Genomic DNA, 19,480 nt, shown 5'->3' with positions numbered 1-19,480 from the left:
TATAATTAACAAGACAGGAAACAACATGTGTTGGAGAGGATGTGGAGAGAAGGGAACTCTCATACACTGCTGGTGGGAGTGCAAACTGGTGCAGCCACTATGGAAAACAGTATGGAGATTCCTCAAAAAATCAAGGCGGGAACTACCATATGATCCAGCTATTCCACTGTTGGGTATTTATCCAAAGAACTTGAAAACACCAATGCATAAAGATAGGTGCAAGACAGCTCATGGCAAGGGCCTCAAGAGGCCTGGAAAGAAAGGGTCAAATAAGAGACCTGGTAAACGGACAAGAGAGAAAATGAAGAGCAGAACACGCTGAGCAGCATCATTGTAAACAGAACCAAGAAAAAGGAATGAAGACTTGCGATTTCATGGTGCAATTGGATCCCTTCTTTTTTTTTTTCTTTGAAAATTTTTCTTTAGTTTATTGAAAGAATTTTTTACAAAAAGAAACCAACAGAAGGGATCCAATTGCACCATGAAATCGCAAGTCTTCATTCCTTTTTCTTGGTTCTGTTTACAATGATGCTGCTCAGCGTGTTCTGCTCTTCATTTTCTCTCTTGTCCGTTTACCAGGTCTCTTATTTGACCCTTTCTTTCCAGGCCTCTTGAGGCCCTTGCCATGAGCTGTCTTGGCCCGGAAGCTGGATACAGCTCTAACAAGTGTTTCACTTGGAGCCTTTCTTCTTTCCACCAAAACCAAACTTCTGGTTTTTATAGCGTCGTTTTGCATTGGGCCGCTTCTTCATCTGCTGGCCTTTAGCTCCTTCCTTCGTGCCCTGAGCACCAGGTTTCTGATCTCCCTCAAGGAAATCCAGTTTATCAGAGAAGCCTTTCTGATACTTCTTAATAGCATTCATCATATGTGCTTTCTCCCGCTGCCTCTTCTGAAGAACCTCTGTTTGCACCTTCTTTCCATATTTCCTATGTGCTCTCAGTTGCTTAGCCTTTTCTGACTTCTCCATGGCGGCCGGTTTAGCCTGTAGCTTCTGTCGAATCTTCTGCATCTGCTGATCAGACTTGGCCATCTCTGCAAAATAATCATCAGGCCTCTTGGTAGGGACCTTGAGCTGATGGAGGCGGGGTAACACTGCAAGTACTGCGGCCTGGGCCTGGCGGTAGAAGCTCATCTCCCGCTGGAAGTCATCTTCCGGATCAACAGCTTTCTGATCCTTGCTCTGAGATGTTGACTGAGGTCCACTGATTTCCGGCACCGGAGCCAGGGTCACATCAAGCCTTTCTACCCATTCCAGATCCCGCTTGAATTCTGCCAAACATTGCTTCAGGCCATTCACGTAGTTCACAGCCTTCTTCGGCCCCTCCAGTACCACATTGAGGCCTGGCTTCAGGAGCCCTTGGGAAAACGCATCCTGCAACTCTCTGTCCGTGACAAGAGAATCATCAGAATCCGAGTCCGATCCCGAGAGCGGCGGCGTGTCCATCTCGCGGCGCGCACGTCCGACACCTACCCGAGGGAGCAGCGTGGCCCGAGGCCCGCGCGACGGGGAAAGCGCACCTCTCGCTGCCGCGGCCCGCCTTCAGCCCCTGCTCTCCAGCTGCGGCTCCATGTGGACTGTGTTCATTGCAGCATTATTCACAATAGCCAAGACTTGGAAGCAACCTAAGTGCCCATCAAGGGACGAATGGATAAGAAGATGTGGTATATATACACAATGGAATACTACTCAGCCATGAGAAACAGTGGGACCCAGCCATTTGTGACAACATGGATGGACATTGAGGGTATTATGCAAAGTGAAATAAGTCAGAGGGAGAAGGTCAAATACCATATGATTTCCTTCGTTAAGTAGTAGATAACAACAACAACAAACAAACACATAGAGACAGAGATTGGATTGGTGGTTACCAGAGGGGAAAGGGGGAGGGAGGAGGGCGAAAGGGATAATTTGGCACATGTGTGTGGTGATGGGTTCTAATTAGTATTTGGGTGGTGAACATGAGGTAATCTATGCAGAAATAGAAGTATAATGATGTACACCTGAAATTTATACAATGTGATAAACCAATGTTACTGCAATAAACAAAAAATAAAAAAAAAAAGATGGAAAGTGTTGTGGTATATTTGAATGCTGAAGGGACTGTTCAAGTGAAGAGGAAGAAATTGGTGATCCTGGGAGACATTAGAAATAATTGCACAGGAGAGTTTATTGAGGAGAGGAAGAGGTAAAACCTCCAGTACACAATGGACTCGTTTATCTTATACAGAAAGAAGGAGAGACAGTTCTATACAATGGGAGAGAAGAGAAATTTAGGTAAAGTGGTGTATTTAGGGTAGAAAAATGAAGCACAGAATGATTTAATGATTTTTTGACTTTATGATGGTGCAAAAGCAGTATGTATTCAGTAGAAACTGTACTTGGAATTTTGAATTGTGATCTTTTTCCGGGTTAGCGATATGTGGTACCATCCTCTCGTGATGCTGGGCTGTGGCAGTGAGCGGCAGCTCCCAGTCGGCCCCATGATCACGAGGGTGAACAACCAATACGCTTACATTACAACCATTCTGTACCCACACAACCATTCTGTTTACATTTTCAGTATAGTATTCAATAAATTACATGAGATAGTCAACACTTTATTATAAAATAGGCCCTGTGTTAGATGATTTTGCCCAACTGTAAGCTAATGTAAGTGTGCTGATCATGCTTAAGCTAGGCTGGGCTAAGCTATGATGTTCAGTAGGTTAGGTGTATTAAATGCATTCTCAACTTATGATGGGTTTATCGAGACATAACCCCATCTTAGAGGAAGATCTGTAATTCTCATCAGAATAGTTCTGTTTTCTCGAAGTATAAAGCAAAATCCTTAGCTGACAGTGTGTCCCTGGAGAGCAAAGGTTGAAGGATTGAAAAGTAGATAAAAAGGTGTCAAGTAGTCCTTTAAGAGGGTGAACAAGAATATTTTTTTGGGAAATCTGTTAGAATTGCGAGGCAATATTAAATACCTATTTGAAGTGGGTAGTCATATGTTTAAAGTAAGACCCATCAACATGTTTGTGTACCTCTCCTTGGTTGCATTCTTGCTTTGAAGCAGACATAAAGCAGTTACGGTTTAACCAGACTGGTATATTACTGGGCAAGTATACAAAGGGACAGCTGAGGGGAGGGGAGGGAATTAAGGAAGAAAACAAGGGACAGTTACACAAGTGGACAATGGTATCCATGCTGCTGAATAGGAAGGGCGGTGAGAACGTAGTGGTGCCAGTGCCCTGGAATTCTCAGGGAATTAAAAAATTCTTGGGGTGGAAGTACTAGAATAAGTTGTCTAATATGATAAGAGATAGAGCGGATGTTTACAACTGAGATTTCAGAAATGGTCAAGTCATTGGTAATGAGTGGTGGATTATAGAGACAAGAAGTTTGTCTTTCAGGACAAGAAGTTTGGGCTCTTATCTTCTTGAGCAGGTGGTTTAACCTGTGGTTCATGGACAGGCTTTAGAATAAAAGCATGGGTGTGTGTATATTTTTCTGGGTGAGAGGATCCTAGGTACCATCAGATTATCAAAAGAATATCTGAACTGCAAAATGTTAAGAACTACTTCTCTAGAATTTAGGGAGTCAGCAGCCATTGAATGTATCTGCACGGGAGTAATATAATGAACATGCTATTTAGAAAAATGGTACTGAGTTTGAAGGGGAGGAGAGAAGAGGAGATAGTCTAAGAAGAGATGAACAATTCCCCACTGACATTAGACAGAAAGGGACAGATGAAGGAGTTGACCACACAGAACAAGCCCTCTGGACAACGCCATTGGAGGCAGCATCCCTGTTCACACCACGTTGTATTCATGGCCTCCTCTCTGCACGTTTCCTCTTCTTTCCTTTTCTCACTAAAGCAAAGTGGTGGTTTATGTTTCATGGTTTTAATTAGGCATCGCCTGATGAGCTCTTGAATCAGAAGCCTGTAGGAGGACTTAACCAAAGATGTGGAGTCCTGCTACATGCCTCTCTTACCACTTTCGGGCAAGAGGACGGACTTAGAGGTACTTTTCAACACAAGATACAGTGTGTGTGTTCTTTTGCTCAGGAGGCATGGGGTTCCCCACTTCTGGAGGTAATCACTAAGGGCCAGTCAACCTCGAGGTTAAGGCATTATGGTGTCACTAACGAGCAAAAGGTTTGAATTCAGGCACATGGTTAACAGCCATTTCACTTAATCCTTACACTATCTGTTAAGAGATGGTATCAACCCTACTGTACGACTGAATAAACAGAAGTGGAGAGACGTTAACTCGCCCACGATTAGACAACTAGTAAAATGCGGTGCATGGTATACTTTACGAAAAGGCGCTAAGGTGGACAGGGAATACATTTCTCAAAGGTTTAAGAAGCACTCTCCTCTAATTCTCTTAAAGTACTCACTGTCACACCAGCATAAGACTAGTGAATTTTCCTTAAAATTGGATTATTAGACAGTAACTTTCATAATTAAAATTAATCAAATGCCATGTTAGAATAAAATAACATCATTCAAGGAGACAATTGTGAGCGGAATTTCAATTAAATTTAGAATAAAAATGATCATGCTGGAGTTTTTTAGAATGTAGTTCTATCCCTCTCTAACAAGTTGAATTTACTTTTTAAAGCATTCTGATTAGACATTCCCGAGGAATTTCCAGCTTTAGTGAAATCGATAACCAGTACTGAACTGTGCTGTTGAGGTAAGAGCAGGAGATGGAGAGTGGGGTGTGGGGAAGGGGGAAGGAAGGCTCTTGCACAAATTGCATCTCTATTAACTATCATGACCGTATTTTCTGGCCCCCAAATTGGGACGTGTGACCTGACAAAGAGAGAGGATATTCAAAGTTAGGACTAACACAGAAATACGGGGTTTATGTTTATTGTCAGTGGTAGAAAGTGACAGCTTGGAAAACTCAGGCTTACAATTTAGGTCATATTGGAGGAGATTCATTTGAAAATTAATTTCTGAATAGGTCACACTTGTGAACATTTAATGCTCTGTTTTGAAAGCCAACCACCACCTTCTCATTTCTGAGTTCTCACACCTGCTGGGTGTACATTTAGTGGCTTTGTAACACTGGATGGTGGTTTTATAACATTGTCCAGTGTCTGTGCTGAACTCTGTCAAGTCTTTGTAGTCTTGGCACCTAGCAGAGTGCCTGCTCTCAGAGGGCCCTCAATAAATGTTTGTTGAAGGCATGGAGGATGGTGACCCTGGAGCCAATCAGAGCCAGAATAAGCCAGGTTCCTTGCTACTTTTCCTGTGAAGGATTCACGCTTACTTCTTTAGGTGCATCTAAATCTGGGACTAAGTTTGAATAGCAGATGTCTCCTCATTGAAAACTTACCAATGCATGACCCTCCTACTTAATTTTCAGGGATGACCTATGTCACTTTTCCATGTTCTCCCAAAATGCTTTGCGTTAATTGCCAATTATATCTCAATTTGATTGTTGATGTCTCTATAGAGAGTAAATCACGTTTTCCACCTATACACACATTTCAAAAACAGCCCACTTCACTAGTTTTTAACTGGATAGTTTCAAGTTGGTGATGATTAACCCTATCAATACCCTAGTTAAATTTAGTATGTCTCAAGAACTCATTCTTGGGTACTGACAATGGCTACTCAGTGGTGAAAATGCTGTGTTTGTTCTGATGATTAAATGTCTTAATCTTGGTAAAGCACTTGCAATGATGCTGATATAAATAGTGAGATTCATTTATGTCTTTGCTATTATTTTGTTGTCCCTACATTTCAACAAGCATCTGAGGCAAAAGTAAACTGATGCAGGGGCCAGCCCGGTGGCGCAAGCAGTTAAGTGCGTGCGCTCTGCTGCGGTGGCCCGGGGTTCGCCAGTTCGGATCCGGGGCGCGCACCGACGCACCACTTGTCAAGCCATGCTGTGGCGGCGTCCCATATAAAGTGGAGGAAGATGGGCACAGATGTTAGCCCAGGGCCAATCTTCCTCAGCGAAAAAGAGGAGGATTGGCAGATGTTAGCACAGGGCAGATGTTGCAGAAGTCAAGGTCTCTTAAACCCATACTCATTTGTAGCTTTTATTTGAGTTTCCCATTACAGATAAGTGGTGTTTAAATGCAAAATCATAAGTGGGAAATTTTGCATGGACAGTAGAGACTCAGGCCGTATGTGGTGGGGCAGAGACACATGGAAATAGTAGTGACATTGAATTAAACCCTTTGTGCCTTTAAGATCAGAAAAGCTTCGCGGTTTCTGAATTTGGCTTGGGTTTTATGACACGGCCCATTGGGCAGCTGGTATTTTGCCCATTGCTTTGTGGGTATGACCTGTGTTTCTCTGAATTTTTCTTAAGAACTGGAGAAAGAACACCAGTAGCCTTTGGTTGTTGGTTTAGTTTGATATCTTTAACTATTTGATCTGAGATAGAAAGATATAGCATATTTGTCATGTAGAATGTGCTACCAAAACATCTATAATGCAAAAGGCGCTTGACACGGGAACAACGATCTGCAAGAGTCATGATCAAGTACCTTGTACTTAGAGGAGTCTAGAGATGCGTGTAGGGAACCACGAAAAAATTTTCAGGTAAAGGGACATAGTTTTGAGTATCTGGTCAGACTCAAATGTTAACAACTGCTTTGTTTTCTCTCTTAAATTATTTTTTTTTGTTGCTATGTAAAATCTCACATTGCTTTGTAGAAGGGTGAAAATTTTCTAAATTAAAGCAAATTCGAGGGCTTTCTTCAGAAAGGGTATCTTTATTTGGCTTTATGACTAGAGTACAAGCCCCAGAGAGCAAGAGTGGCTTATTCATGTTTTCATCCTTAAGGGCCTGCAGAGGTCATACCATCAAGAGTGGTACTGCAAACCATTTGTGGAATGAATAAATGAAGGAAAGAAGGAATAGTCCTTTTTTCCTCCAGACCCTCATTCAAATAGTTTTTGAGTTGCTATATTATCCATTGAGAGCATGAGAGAAAAGACACGAGGGTTAAGAGAAAAATCAGCAGAATTGCCAGCTAGAGATGGGGCCTCTAATGAAACCTACTGGGAAAAGTTTGAGGATGTGTCTTCCCTGAAGATTTTATTTTTTCCTATGGGGAAAAATGCTTTGAAGAAGAAACTTTTGATTTAGAACAAAACTAGAATCTCTGAAAAGCGTGCAGCATAGCAGGCTAGATATAGAGAGAGTTAAGAGCCAGTCAGAGGGCAACTTCTATACCTAAGCTTTATAATCTTTTCAAGAAGGATTCTAATTTCAGATGGCCTACTTTCACCAAATACCACTGTTATCAGTTAAATTGTCCCTCAAAATTCATATTTTGAAGTCCTAACCTCCAGTACCTCAGAATGTGACTTTATTTGGAAATAGATTGTTGTTAAGTTAATTGGTTAAGATGAGGTCATACTGGGAGTAGGGTAGGCACCTCATTCAATGTGACTGGTGTCCTTATAGAAAGGGGAAATTTGGACACAGACACACACACATGTGGAAAACACCACGTGAAGATGAAGGCAAAGATCAGGAGATGTAGCTACAAGCCCAGGAATACCAAAGATTGCCAGCAAACCACCAGAAGCCAGAGGAGAGGCATGGAACAGATTCTCTCTCATAGCTCTCAGAAGGAACCAACCCCAACCAACCCCACTGACCCCTTCATCTTTAACTTCTAGCTTCCAGAACTGAGAGATGATAAATTTCTGTTGTTTAAGTCACTCAATTTGTGGTACTTTGTTATAGCATCCCTAAGAATCAAGTAGACCCACAGAGATTATTTAATCACTGCCCTATACTTTAATAGCTGCTGCTAAATACCACAATTCATAATCATTCTGCAATAATACTGTAGAAGTGCTGTCACTTTAAAGTAGACATAAGATCATTGGGTGGATGGTGTTTTCACCAAGATATGAAAATACAATTATTCACGAGCACTGTACTGCCTTTGAAGACAGTACTGGTGCTGGCGATTCAGGCCTTCCTTGAGGAAACTGGCCGTTGGTAGTCGTAGGAATGTTTGATCAACTTAGTCTTTCTGAGAAAGTAAAAATATTCTTCACAGCATTGAGGGCATGGGATCTACATGTTTTCTCCATGTTGTAATGATAAAAAAATGCTTAATTAGTAGAGGAAGACATTTTTAGGAAAAGCATTTTGAAGCAGAAGGCTTAAGAAGAATTCTGCTTTTTCCATGAGTGCCAAGGGGTTCATTATAGAATTGAAAACATCGGAGAAGGATAATTGACGAAGTGATCCTTAAACATCTGCATTTATAATGGATGATAAAATTTCGAGAAACTTTTTATGAGCTGCTAGAAAAATGTGTGTTCTTTCAGAGGATAAGTCATAGAAAGGGATGCTGGCTGGCCAAGAGGCCCGAGCACAGGTTGGCCCATCTGCTCCAAGGAGTTTGCTCAGATGCTGCTCCCAGATGCTTGCCAGTGAACGCAGCCCTGCCATGCAGTGACATTACCTTCAGGTGACTCTGTTCTCTTCAGTGTCTAATAAAAACTTGGCTCTGGATAAAGAGAGAAGGCCATCCAGTTGGCTTAGATCCTTAATGGTGCTGATTTGGTAGAGGTTTATGGATTTATTTTTAGCCAACTGGTACTTCATGTGCGGAGATTTTTTATTTTTTTTTAATGGCAACAGTAGTGACTGGCCAAAGTACATGTCATCATCCTTGCTATCCAGATTTAAGAGGATCATAGAACTCACAGCCCTTCCTACTTGCAGGCAAGTGACAGCCAACCCTGTAAAACTATGTGTGGCTTATTAAAAGATGGCTTAGCACCCTCTCCTAAACCCTCTAATGTTCTCTACATGATTTCACCAGATTCTTAGGGAATCATCCCCTTTTCCTCTTATATCCACTGCCTTCTCTGCTCTCCCTCAGACAAATCTGTCTCCATCCCTTAAGCAGAGTCATGAAGCTACTTCTAAGTAATCTCATTTCCTCATGCTTTTGGGGCCCCCTCCTCCAACTGGTTTCCTAAGATGTTTGTTTTTTAATATATAAAGGAAGTTTCCACCCTAAGAGGCACACTAGGGCAAACTGATGTAATTTTTTTTCACCCACTTTTACTTCCTTATTCTGAATGCCTGTAAACATAGAGGCCAGACCGTTTATTTATATATCCTTGTTATTTTCTTCTCTCTTTTTCTTTCTTTCCTTGATTTTTTTGTATGATTGTTCTTATAGTAATCAGACTATAAGCTTTTCCAGGACAAAAATTTTCTCCTTAGCTCCTGAAATGGTGTTGAGTATATAGTAGTTATTCAACAAACGTCTTTTGATAAATTGATTCTTTTCCCCTTTCCCACTTTCCCCCACTCCCTCCTCATTCCCACCTTCCTCTTTGTCCTTCTGTATTTTGAATAAGAACAAGAAATAATAATGTTAATAATAATAATTTAATGTGATCATATTTTGTGTAATTTTGCATAGAATTGATCACACAATTATGTCATAAAAAGTAAGTGTGTTTTATAGACTTAAATATATTTATGTGTTATTCTTCATTTAGTCAGTACGCCTCTAACTTTGCTATTAATGAAATTATCTGTTTAAATAGGGTGGACACATTAATGCATTGAGTTTTAGAAAGACATACATTTCACAGGCTCTTGGACTTTTATAAAAATATGTTGCGTTAGTATATTAATTAATAAAGAGAGAAGTAGAAATTCACAGACTTTCTTATCCGTATCTTTGCTACTTTTTCCATCACAGAATTTTGCTTTTTTTTTTTTTTTTTGGTGAGGAAGATTAGCCCTGAGCTAACATCCGTGGCCAATCCTCCTGTTTTTGCTGAGAAAGATTGGCCGTGGGCTAACATCCATGGCCATCTTCCTCTACTTTATGTGGGACGCCACCACAGCATGGCTTGACAAACAGTGCGTTGGTCCGCGCCTGGGATCCAAACCCGTGAACCTTGGGCCGCCGCCGGAGCAGAGTGTTTGAACTCAATCACTATGCCACCGGGCCAGCCCCCTGCTTCTTTTTATTTTATAGGAAGAATGTAGAAACTATGATTTTTCATATTGTTTGGAAACAAATGGATGGCAATTAAAGGAATAGATTACATTTCATGAGTTGTATGCTCAGAATAATGTATGACAGTAATAAGAAGAAATATTTTAGTGAAACAAAGAAAGCTCAAGAGAGCTGAAATCCGCCAATTTAAATCCATATCTTAGTGTTATAGTAGAGATAAACTTTTTTCCCACTGACATGAAATAATAAAAACTGTAATTGTGTGTTATTTGGTTATATTTGGGGGATGAGGAGGTGGATATGTAAAACACCCCAGTAAACAAGTGCGGAATTATCAGTTTTATAAGCTTTCAGCATAATATGTTAATTCTGATAGAAAAATAATGACAGTAACAGCAACAGGCATTCATTCTGCTCTCTGTGTGCTGGGTAGTGTTAAGTTCTTTGCGTACATTATCTCATTTACTCCTCACAACCCCACCGTGAGGCTGGTTCTCTTATTATCTCCATTCTATAGATGGCTAAATGAGGCCAAGAGGTAAAGAAACCTACCCAAGTTCATCCTCCTTTAAATGGCAGAATATGGGGCTCACACTCCAGCTTCTCTAACGCCAAAAGTCAGGCTTTTAAAAATCTCTTTGCTGTTTTAAAAAAAAGTTGACCTTTGATAGAACATAAAGATGAGGTGTTTGATTGGACACTACTTCCAAGTCAATGAAAAAATAATTTGGAAGCTGGAGCGATGATAACTTAGAGGTTGGAGCCTTTTTACATCATGTTAGATTGAGTCCTTAAGTCCCTCAGAACTGGATTCCCACCCTCTGAGTGTGAACTGGATCAGATGAATCCACAGTGATCCATGGAGTGCTTGGGGAAGCCCGGGCCACCTGCCTCAGAAGGCTTCTCGTCAGATCTGCAGAGTCAGAAATCTTGTGAGGTGGTGCCTGGGATCCCCCATTTGTAACAAGCTCCTCATAGGATTCCTGTATAAACTAAAGTTTAAAAACCACTATTTTAAGCATGATTTCTTTCATTTTATAGGTCAGAAAAGATTTCATTCAAATCTTCAAATTTTAAAGAAAATCACTAATTATTATAAACCTAGAGTTGCAAACTAGTGGCCTGAACGACAGCTGTTTTTCCTTTGGTCAGCAGTTTGTTGTCATTTTTTCTTAAAGAGCATTTGAATGCCCGTACATAAGGCCTGCACCCTCTATTTCACTGCACTGCCCACTGCTTCCTAGCATGTCACACTTTTAAGATACCTGCCTGATCCCTGAAGGTGGCTGGAAAGAGGAATATTCTTTAAATGGAACCCAATAGATGCTGGAATAGTTGATGACCCTACTGGGATGCCTGGCTCTCCCACAGTGCTCTTCACTTGTCTGCGTAGTAGTTTTTCTCTTTGTTGATGGGATCAGGGAAGGAAAGAATGTTTTTTTCTTTGCTTCTTCACACCCCCAATAAATAACTCAAAGGGCATCCCTTTGATGAACCCTTTGTGATGAAGTAGAGGGAAAGAATACACTAGAAATATGAATATTTTTTAGAAAGTATGGAAAAAGAAACAAAATTTATATTAAACAAAATTTAATTAAACTATATTTAAATTATAACAAAATTTATAATTAAAATTTATGTATATTAAGACAACATATCAAGTAAAATGGATCAGACTTCAGTGTCATTTGGTGATAAAAATTAAAGGAATTATGTATCCCTTAAGTGTTCAGAGCATAAACACAGTACATATAATGGCTTTGGAAAGAAGAGCTAGGTCAAAATTAATCAAGACACTTTTTGGAGAACAGATTACCTTTTTGATGAATTAAAACAACCTAAAGAAAAAATAATAGAAATGATACCTAACCTTATTTATTTTTATTTAATAAATTTGACATGTTACATTTTATAAATTTAAGGTGTACAGTTTGTTACTTTGACACATTTATGTGTTGTAATATGATTGCCATTGAAGCAATATTTATCACATTACATCATTATAGTATAATATTATTGTCTATATTCACTATACTGTGCATTAGATCTCTATGGCTTATTTGTTAGTCATAACAAGTTTGTACCCTTAAACACCGTCAGTTTTATCCCCTACCCCCATCCCCTGGTAACCACCATTTTATTCTCTGTTCTTTTACAAGTTTGACTTTTTTTAGGTTCCACATGTAAGTGATATCATACAGTACTTGTCTTTGTATGACTCACCTTGCTTAGTATAATGTGTTCAAGGCCCATCCATGTTGTCACAAATGGCAAGATATCCTCCTTTCTCATGGCTGAATAATATTCCATTGTATATATATACATCTTTTTTATCCATTTATCTGTTGATGGGCACTTATTTCTATATCTTGGCTATTGTGAATAATGCTGTGATAAACATGGGTGTGCACATATAACTTTATTCAATCAATATGAGTAATTAGATGTAATTAGGCATTTATTTTCTAACTAAATATATGTAGTTTCCAAATTAAGATCTAATAGAATTTTGACTAATATTTTACATACTTAATTAGGAGCCTTTAGTTAGGTACTGAGGGCTGAATAATGTTTTTTTAAATAAGTTAAGAAAACTAAGCAGATAATAACCCAAAAATATATATGTGAAAATAAATTAACATGGTTTTAAAATAGCATGACAGATTAAATAAACAGGAAAGTAAGAAATTGTATAATCTTCTTTCTTAGAATTTTCTTTGGTTTTTGGGCTTGCGTAGAGCAATCCTTATTTCCTCTGCTGGTTGAGGATTGCTTATTTGTGATCAGGATTCATTGATAGATTTAATGTTAGGATCAGCAATAGGTGAGTGTCTGAGGGGAGCCCATGATGTACTCAAAAGTGATTGTAAAAGTCACTCATTTGGAAATAAAGAAAAATCCCTATGATACATCAGAAAGTTTTTAAATGTGCCAATTAACCTAGCTTGTCTCCTAAGAAAACAGTCAGAGATATTGGCAAAGATAAATTTGTAAGGATTTTCATCAGAGCAATATTTAAACTAAACTGGTATAAAATAGAAACAAACTATGTTCCAAAACTAGTAGATTTGTTTAAAAAAAATTGACTCATATAGTAATAGAATTCTATGTGGTTATAAAAAAAAATGTAGCGTGGACATTTCAAACTCAACATGTCCAAAACTAAATTCTTTCCAACCAAATCTTTTTCTCCCATCATCTACAAATGAGTAAATGTTTCCACCACTCCCAAGATGATCATGCCAGAAACCTGAAAATTGTCCTTTATAACTCTCCCATCTTTATTTTTCGTCTCCCACACCCAGTACAGCTTATGGTCACCAAGGCACTACCAAGACATATCTCAAACTCATCCACTTTTCTCTATCTCTACTGCCTCCACTCATCCAAGACACTATAACTTCTTTCCTGGAAACTATTATGTAGCCCCTTACCAATACCCTCATGGCGTTGCAGCCAGGATAATCATTTTAAAAATGTAAATCAGACTGCGCCCACTCCTGTGCTTAAAGCCATCTGTGATCCTCCATTTGCTTCACACAAAATCCCAAACATGACGTACAATCCTGTATAATGCAGTCCATGCCTAGCTCTCCAATCCCATTTCACACGACTCTCCATCTTACTCTCGGCACTCAGGAACTGTTGGTCATGTGCTATTCCCTGTGCCTGGAATCCTTCCCTCCTGTACACCACTGCTTCTTTCTATCAAGGAATTGCCTTCTCACCTTCGGCCCCCAGCTTAAATCCTGCTTTGTCAGAGGAAGCTTCCATGCTCTGTGTTATGGATTAGATCCCCAATTTGTTCTTTCTTATAGTGCCCTGTAACCCTACACTCAGACTCAATATTGCTTGTCCATTTTGTATATAAAGTATCAATTGAGCTTCAGATCAACTTCAGTCATTAGACTGTAATCCTATGAAGATGGAATCATATCTGCATTTTCCCCCGATTATCTACCCCATACCTACAGATGCAGTAAGAGGCTGACACAATTGTCTCTCAGGAAAATGCGTAAAATAGGTAAATAGTGTTTGACATTTAATAACTTTGATAATGTGTTTCCAAAATGTATTTTTTCAAGTATACATTAACAAATGTATGTATTTTATACATACTTTGATTATGTGACTATGAGTTTAAGAACATAAGCAAAAGTTATTATAATAGTTATCTCTAAGTGGTATTATGCATTTAAAAAAATATATTTCTGTTTTCCAGTTATCCATTGAGTACTTTCATCATTAAAATTAGAAATAATATGTTATTTTTTAAGAGTGTGTCCGTTTCTTGTACTAATCTGAATTCTGACCACCCACCATATCTTATGCTATCTCTGGGGCTAGGCTTCAAGACGTTGTGTTTATCAATTTCAAATCCAACTGTACATATACATAGTAAAGGACCAGTGACATTAGAAGATATGTTAGTTCTCAGAACGCAGAATGACTGCTTTTGGAAAAAAGTCCAAAGTGGACTCAGCAAATCACACAGCATAACAGAAAATTAAACTAATAATAAGATGATTAGAATGTCATAGATGCAAACAGAACCATGTTCTTATATCATGGCAAGTTTTTTGTTTTTGTTTTTACTTTCAGTATTCATATAAATTTAAATGGTGGCATCTTTTGAGCATAAATATAGCCATTGGTTTAATGCCATGTGTGTCCATTTCAAAGCCTTATCAGAGGGATTATTGTGGCAGGAGCAAGTGAGTTTTCCATCCCTACAATGAACCTGTTCCCCTGAACTCCTAGGCAGGTACCTTCTCTGTCCATTCATTGACCCCACTGCTGTACTCATTGGTAGTAATGTACTCCTCTCTTCTAGGTCAGCCATGTCTCCTGAGGTAGACTGCAAGCTCCTTGAGGACAGGAGAGCATCTTCTATGCCTTTGTATGTCTATCCTCACACACACAGAGTGCTCGACCCATTCACATATGCATTGCATCCATTCCTTCATTTCGCAAATGTTTATTGAGACCTACAAGGTTCATGGCTGTGCTGTAGGCTCTGGAGATAAAGGACAACACAGAGCAGGTCCCTGCTTTCATGCTGCTTCTATTCTACTTGTGTAGCACACATTACAAAGGATAAGTTAATATATGGTCATTTCTTGGCCGGCCCCGTGGCTTAGCGGTTAAGTGCGCGCGCTCCGCTGCTGGCGGCCCAGGTTCAGATCCCAGGCGCGCACCGACACACCGCTTCTCTGGCCATGCTGAGGCCGCATCCCACATACAGCAACTAGAAGGATGTGCAGCTGTGACATACAACTATCTACTGGGGCTTTGGGGAAAAAAATAAATAAAAAAAAAATCTAAAAAAAAAAAAATATATGGTCATTTCTTGACTGAGCTTCTGTTGGAAATTCTTGTCCTCAGAATCAACTGCTTTAAGGATTTAGAAAAGTATCTAAGAAAATAAAAGATGTCTTTTATTTCTTGGTTTTTTTAAATTTAAAATTTTAAAACAAATTTTAACTTCTAAAATTGATAATTTAAGTAGTTAATTTTAGAACCCTAATACCATATCTGGGGAAGAAGATAGTGGAGAGGTCTTTCTCTCCTTTTGTACCTTTTTTGTTTATAAATGTAGTGTGTTGTTAAGCCCACATTCCGGAGTAATCAGCACCATGGAAATGAGTATTCATTGCCAATTAGATCTCAACTGGAGTTTCATAAATGTTTTATAAGAAAGTTTATATAAAAGGGTGTTATGGCTGATCTAAGAGAATAAGTTCCTCAGAAAAGGATGCAGGACATACTGTTCTGACACGAACCACGTAGATCAGCGGTTGGCCAGAAGAGAGCCAAAGAAGAATACGGGAGAATATGGGAAAGAATACTCAACTTTCTAAAGTATCTACTCAGTGTCTGTTGGTCTCTGTGTGAAGCACCTCAACCTACAAGTTGTTTCCTTTAACCCTCACAACCCATTGAGAGTTAGCCATTATTATTGCCATTACAGAGGAGAAAACTGAAGCTCAGAGAGATTAAATAGCTTTCCCAAAGGTCCCTTGTCCTTAGATAGAAAGCATCAGCCAGGGTTTGTATCTAACTTCAAAGTCCTAAGAGTCAGATTATGTGAATTTTAAGTTTCAGTTCCCTCAATTTACTAGCTTGAAACCTTAAGCAGGTTACTATAGCTATATTTCTTAGATCGTCCTTTCCTGATCTATAAATGAGAATAATAATATTTATTTCATATGAGGACATCAATTGAAAAATCTGTGTGAAATCACTATGTAACCCATTAAGTACTCTGGAAACTATAAGAATGACTGGATGTTAAGAAATACAGAAAGCCTATAAAATACTTAAAATAAAGGATTTTCTGAAAAATGAAGAGGTAATGATAATCATCCACATTTTATGGAGGAAAGATGGGATTAATAGCTGTCATTAATTACAAATGATAAAACAAGAAGGAAAGCAGCAGAAGTGTTATATGACTCAGTAAAAAACAGAGGTTGTAACAGCTTTCAGAAAAAATGAGAAAATCACCAGAATATGATTAATTTCTGGGACTGAATTCCATAATTCATTCCTATGAATTCAAGGTAAAAGAGAAAAAAGAAACTTTTGATGAAGGAACTAGGATCTGGGGAGTTTGGTGACTTGCTCAAAGCCAGAGGCAGAATCAAGACCCCTGGCTGCTGCACCCTGGTACGGTCCCCCTGCCATCAGCATACTAAATCATTTCAAGTAATGGACTGTGATGGGGGCTGGGAGTGAGAGGGATTGGTGAAAACCATTATCAACATTAAGGGACTATGTTGGTAACTGAGTCTGTTCTTAAGATGAAGAATGCTTTTCAGAAAGTGAACAACTCCCATTTTCCCAATGTTAGCTTGTGTTTTGAGCAATCGAATGGCTTAACACAATCAGTGACATTCCTGTAACAGTTGATCCCATAGTAGAGCAGTCTGAATCAACTAATCCCTGGGAGTGAAGGCCGTGAGGAATGTTGATACTTGAAGTGCTGAGGAATGAAGGAAGACTTCTTTTCAAGAAGACCCAAAGCTTCTGTGTGAAATCCTAGCAGGATTGCAAACATCCTGCCTAAAAGAATTGGCTAAAAATAGCAACCAGCTAAGTGGTAGGCTGCTGGGCCATATCGTGGAAGAGGAAATGTCAATCACTTTGTGGTAGCCTATGAGCTCAGGATCTTAACAAACGCGTGTTTTGTCGTGGATTTACTCTCTCCTTCTTACAGTGCAAATTAAAATATATCCCATTCCTTTTTTTTCTCCCTCGCTCTCCAGACTTTGTTGTGAGACATATTCTTCCAGGGAAATAGGGAACCACTTAATCAAATATTTTTCCAAAGCCACCATTCCAAAGCATTTGAGTCACTCTTCCTGACGTCCGTAAATAGCTCACAATTAGAAGATAGTTAAGTTGAACAGATCCGTAAAAGATGAGATTCAGTTTTGAAGTGACATTAAAAAAAAAAAAAGACATCACAACTCTACAGTGACTGTCAAGTACCCACAAATATGCTTAGCTAATCTTTATGGTATTGGTGTTATCCCCAATTTAGAAATGGCTAAGTGGAGAGAGATTAAAGCTGCCCAGGAAAAGATTAAAGGGTAGCTGTCTAATGTCTATGAGAATGAGAACCGTGGAAAATGGAAACCCACAGATAATAAAGAAATACTACTGAAGCCAGATCTATCTGGTTTGCCTGCTTTCCTATGGCTTATCTTCTGCACCCTTGATGAAGAGGAAGTCAGGCTGGTAATTGCCGAGGAAGGTGTCAGCGTTCTCCTCCAAGCCTTCTGCCTCTTGTGGGCTGAGGGCCTCCCATCAAAGGTGAAAGTCCCACAGCTTTCTTTCAAATTTAATATTCAAATCCTCACGACAGGACACCTCACCAAATGGATCACTGGAAAAGCATTTTGATGACCCATCTTTAGGACTATCATAATGTGAGTGTGTGTGGGTAAAAAATTATAACAAAACTCTTTATCAGTAGAAGAGAGAATGGTAACATTTTTGTCTAGCTGGTTCTCTCTTTTTCTTTTTATCAAGATTCAAAATTCGAGATTTTGAATTAATTCAAAATAAAGATGAATGTTATTAAATTCCAAGATTTATTGTATTGAGTCTTTGAAACATCCTAGCTTCTTGAGGGAAACTAGTGAAAATTCATAAATACACTATTTTCTCATAAATTTCTTTTGAGTTGCCAATTAAAAAAAAATAAAAACATTCAAGATTTAAGTTACATCACGTTTGTAATGTTGAGTGGCCAGACTCTCTAGGACATGCATACTCTATTCTGCTCTCCTTTTTCACTTTCAATCACTCGAGCACTTGTAGGAAGGATGGAATTGGAGTACATTGTGTGGCAGTGCTAGAGGAAGCAGGATCTGTTACAAGTTCCCTGGCTGAAAAAGTACACTTCTTTCAGCACTATTGTACATCAGCCGTCTCCAGTTACAGCCCAAGTAGGTGGGTAACATATGACTGGACTTGCTACTAATGCGGGGACACAAATCCTGGGACAGAGACACCTTGTGCTACAGTAAATTGATCTGCCCCAGGCTTCCATTAAGTCATCCGGTACGCAAAATGGGAGCTCACATCAGAGATGGTGGGAATTGGTTTGGGTTCTGATTTTTATCTGGCCATTCAAGAGCTTTAAAAATAGTGAATTTAAAAGTCCCCTTTTGCAGAAACTATGAAGACTATTTAAATATCCTGATTTGAGAACTATGAGTCTAAGACTATGCTACTTTAATATTTAAAACAGTTTGACATAAAAATATAATGTACTTATCACTATTTTAAACTGATTTTATAACATTTTCTCTTAGAATTGCTTTTTATCCAATGTGAATAACCTATAGCTTACGTTTTCCTTAAATGGAAATACGAAGATTATTAGTATTATTGAGGTTGTTATAATTAACATCCTGAAGTTAATTCATTTCTTTGAATGATAGTTTAACATAGTAGTTGATTTGTTTTGGGGGGGGGTGTCATAGTAGAATCTGAAATATATGTTCAACTGTCAGGCATCATTTAGCCTGTTTTCTGAGTTGATATGAAGCTGATTGGGGAATTATATTATGTAAAAGGTATTTGAAGTGCCCCTAGAAACATTGAAATATAAGTAGTAGATGTCATTGTGACTATATAAGAAAGATAAGACATGGGAGAAGCAAAGCCAATACCTCACTTATGTAATTCACCATATATTGTTGAGCATCAAGTATGTGTCATCTTGGGCTGGATTTCCCAGAGATGCATGGCATGGAAAGATGACAAGAAGAGAATAAGACACCACTGAAATAAAAATGAAAGAGAAGAAAAAGAGAAGACTACTAATAAACAATGGAGCAAGCCCGTTGTATCAACTGTCTACTTATCTCAATCTAATAACATATCTCTGTGTAGTGGTTTAATAGCATATGTGTGTCGAATTGCTTCTTGTATGGTATGTGTTTTACTTTTCTCATTTTGACTGCTTTCCCAGACCAGAAATTAGAATGAATTAAAAAAAA

General features: G+C 38.9%; 1 pseudogene; it reads right to left on the bottom strand.

Moving 5' to 3' along the window:
- Nucleotides 1-398: 398 nt before the first annotated feature.
- Nucleotides 399-1,498, bottom strand: LOC101398512 (putative rRNA-processing protein EBP2 pseudogene; annotated as a pseudogene).
- Between the last annotated feature and the right edge of the window lie 17,982 nt (nt 1,499-19,480).

Source organism: Ceratotherium simum, chromosome 28 (genome assembly GCF_057802395.1).
Source record: "Ceratotherium simum simum isolate JZ-2026a chromosome 28, ASM5780239v1, whole genome shotgun sequence".
In the NCBI taxonomy this organism is placed as follows: Eukaryota; Metazoa; Chordata; class Mammalia; order Perissodactyla; family Rhinocerotidae; genus Ceratotherium; species Ceratotherium simum.
The sequence above is the reverse complement of the archived record's forward strand: the minus strand, read 5'-3'. Positions and strand labels throughout refer to the sequence as shown.